At 40.9% G+C, this 3766-nt stretch overlaps 1 long non-coding RNA gene across 1 annotated transcript; it reads right to left on the bottom strand.

Annotated features, from left to right (window-relative positions):
• Positions 1 to 155: 155 nt before the first annotated feature.
• On the bottom strand, positions 156 to 3766 carry LOC123176749 (uncharacterized). The gene is made up of 3 exons (XR_006488642.1): positions 3716 to 3766; positions 1144 to 1205; positions 156 to 1050 (listed from the first exon to the last, which is right to left on the bottom strand). It is a non-coding gene; the product is annotated as an uncharacterized lncRNA (long non-coding RNA).

Below are 3766 nucleotides of genomic sequence, written 5' to 3'. Positions count from 1 at the left end.
GGGGGGGGGAGCACGAGATGGTCCAGATCAGCCCCACCGCCGCCATCCTGGGGCCCGGCACGGCTTCGCCGGCCGTCCCTCCGGCGGCGGCGATGCGGGAGAGGACGACGGAGGGGGCTACCTGGCGGCGGCAGCTAAGGTTCCGACAGGAGCCGCTCGATCGATCTCTTAAGTCAAGAAGGTAAGTTTTGTCGAACACTTGCTGTCAATGTTCTTGTCCCTCAACATTCTGTTCCAGATTAAATTCTTGCTCAAATGATGGTTGTCGTTGGCATCTTCTCACTCTACAGGACAAGGCTTCCTCACCTATAATCTTGATCAAGGAACTTTGCCCCCACGAGACCTCCGTCTGCTCCAGGAAGCAGGGGTACATGCATGGTGCATAACAATATAATTCGTTGGCTTTTAGTAGTCAATGGCGCATCTTCCTTGCTCTATGGTGTTTGGTAAAGAATGCTATTTACATTAACATGTGCATCTCTCTACCTTTGTTAGACTATAAATGATAGTTCCAGTTAAATTTTGGCATGCTAAAAGTGTTGCTTGTGAGGTGCAGAAACTGGTGCATCTCTTAAAATTAATGAGCTAAATATAAATTTATGATTTATTAGTTGTTGTTGTTGTTGCTGTTGCTATTGTTGTTGTTGTTGTTGTATGTTTGTATTAGTTTGTGGCATGCCCTGTTATCCTGGGAGTATTCATGTGGCTTCCCATGTTCTCATGGAACCAGGTCAGAGTTGTGTGAGGAACAAGTTATCTTGCCCATGGAGAATATTTGTATTGGAATCAAATTACATTGTCCTAGCAGTATGTAATATAATTGTTGTGCTGGGAGTAACAAAGCACTGATTGATACACGTATCAGTATCAGGCCGATACGGATATGTAAATTCACCATTTTGAAAAAGTGCTAATGCAGGGATACACTTTACTATTGTTTAATTCAAAACAAAAATGTATAGAAGTTAGAAACAGCAGATTACCTTCATGTTTGCTCTCGTGAGCATGCCACAGCTGCTACTAGCCTCTCCAGTTGACATTGTTGATGTCCTGTACCAACTCCAAGTTCGAAAACAAAAAGAAATGAATTAGACTCTTGTAAAATGAATATGGAGCAGCAAATATCAGTTAGCTGTATGTCACCTTTCAAATTTTGAAAGATTGTTCTGAGCAGGAAGTTCCAACTTGCATGTTTCCATTTCCATCTAGCAAGTAGCAACATCCAACCAAAATCAAATAAACAAGTGTAAAACAGCCAAAAAACAGTGCTGCTTGGCTGGGCTGCTCCATGCGAGAGGCCGAGGGTGAGGACGACAAGGGGTCCGCGAGGAAGGAGGAGCAGCTTGTCGTCGGCTAGCCACCGGCCTGCTGCCGCCACAAGATGAGCAGTTGTTGGGTACGCAGCCTAGTGTTGCTGGTTTCCTCTTAACTGGGCTGGGCCAGATCCAAGACGTGCTGACCAAGTGTATCCTTGAATTATCAGAATTGTTATAAATCGTTTATTCACGGATACTCTCTGGATATGTATCCAAGATGTATCGGAGGCGTATCCTATCATATATGGTATCCGATAAGGATTCGCTGGTTCCCTGACTTATCCGTGCATTCGAGGCTGGATTATGCAGATCCGTACTAAACCGAACAGGCCCTTGGTGGTTTCAGGATGGCTTACGCCAATGAAGTGAACAACAATTAATATGGCGTGTTTGCGACTAGTCACCAGATCAGACAGAACACAAAATTCTTACTCAATAAACCCATATTCCCGCAATCTCCCTCACTCTATCCGCCTTTCTCTTCATCCATTCCCCTCTTTCTAGAAATTCACATCACATAGAATCAAACCAAACATTGCTGCTGCTGCTGCTGCAGTGTCGATTAATAGAGCAATATTGCAGGGCCTTAGTAAGGGACTTGTTACTAATTTTCTGGATGATGGATTAGCCATCATCCAGTATGCAGGTGTTATTATTTTTATGTTTGAAGATGATGTTGGAAGTGCTAGAAATGTCAACTTCATATTATGTGCTTTTGACAGGTCTTAAAATTAACTTTCATAAGTGACTCTGTTTTGGGTCTGTTGTAGATAAATAGGATGCATATACTCATATTTTCACTTGTAAACAGTGATTGGAAGGATTCATAAGACAGGATGAAAAAAAGATTACTATCTGAAAAGGGGGTGTTGTGGGAGAAATACCACCTAGTTCGATGGGGGATGTTTGCCATCCCAAGGAACACATGGGCTTGGGTATTACTGAGCTTAAGCCCCAAAATATTAATTATCTTATGTAAATGGAATTGGAAGTTTGAAAATTAAGAGGGAGAATGGCAGGATTTGCTTAGGGCTAAATACCAGAGCAAAGGTACTTTAACTCGATGTTATAGATGTTAAGGATTTCTTTTATATTGTAGTTGTTGTCAGAAAGTTGTAGGAGACGGGAGGAAGACTAGATTCTGGGAAGACAATTGGATTCGGCACTACCCACTATGCCAAGTTTCCCTTTTGCTTGTAAAATATAACTTTCAGTCATAATGTTATGGTGCACACTTTTTTACTTGAGGAAGTGGAAGTTTGCATTTTAGAAGGTTTCTCAAGGAAGAAACTGGCTGTGTGGCAGAAATTCTGTAATTGAAAGATATGTGTGCTCAGTGTACACTACTAGGGAAAAGCCTAGCAGTAGCGCTGGTTTTTGGCCTATCAGTAGCGCGGGGAAGCGCGCTACTGATAAGGCGCTACAGCTAAAGCTTAGCAGTAGCGCCTGCTGGCACGCGCTACTGCTATATCTACTTAGTAGTAGCGCTTTCCGAAACGAGCTCTACTGCTAATTAGTAGTAGCGCTTTCGAGAACAATCGCTACTACTATTATTCCTAGTTCCATTTCTTTTTTATTTTAGGTCGTATTCATACACCTGTATACAATTTTTCATACAGTAGCAATTTAGAGATTGTTTTAACATCATAATGAGTTATTAAATCACTAGGTGAAAGAACATTGGATTAGTTTCAAGTGCATGGATCCAAAGTAACCAATATAATGGTCACTTTGGATCCATCCATTTGAAACTAATCCGCGGTTCGTTCACCCAATGACATAATAACTTATCATCATCATCATAATATCATTAACAACTTATCATCATAATATATCATTGTCATATAACTCCTCATAATCATCATTTTCGTCCATGATGAGACATCATATAACAACTTCGTCACTAGTTATAATAACAACTCCTCATCATCATCATCATAGTACTCATAATCACTACTCCTACTCAGCATCACCATCAAGTCTAGGACATTGTAGTCATATATAATCAACACTAACTAATTGTTCTTAATACTTAGGACCTACTCCTCTCTCCTAGCTAAAATACCATAAAACAGATAAACCGGTCCTTCACCATAATGGAGAATGGACATAAACCTATCTCCAACTTGTGGCTTGCGCACATTCATTTTGTCTTCAATTATTTACGTGTGTGCATTCATCACTTTGCTCCATTCTTTGATTTTGATTACTACCTAAATCTGGTGATTTTTCTGTAAAGTCTTGTTATAATTATCTTGTTACCAGTAAGGTTAACTTTCCTTATAGAATGATGTGGGTTCTCAAGCTTCCCTTAGAAATAAGCTTCTTTGCTGGTTGGTGATTAGGAATCAAGTTCTGACCAAAGAAAATATGGACAAAAAGGATGGAAGGACTCTGACCTGTGTTGAAGAAACCTGCGGATTTCCCCTCCTATGTTTTTGCTTAGGTTC

Source organism: Triticum aestivum, unplaced genomic scaffold (genome assembly GCF_018294505.1).
Source record: "Triticum aestivum cultivar Chinese Spring unplaced genomic scaffold, IWGSC CS RefSeq v2.1 scaffold89585, whole genome shotgun sequence".
Lineage (NCBI taxonomy): Eukaryota > Viridiplantae > Streptophyta > Magnoliopsida > Poales > Poaceae > Triticum > Triticum aestivum.
The sequence above is the reverse complement of the archived record's forward strand: the minus strand, read 5'-3'. Positions and strand labels throughout refer to the sequence as shown.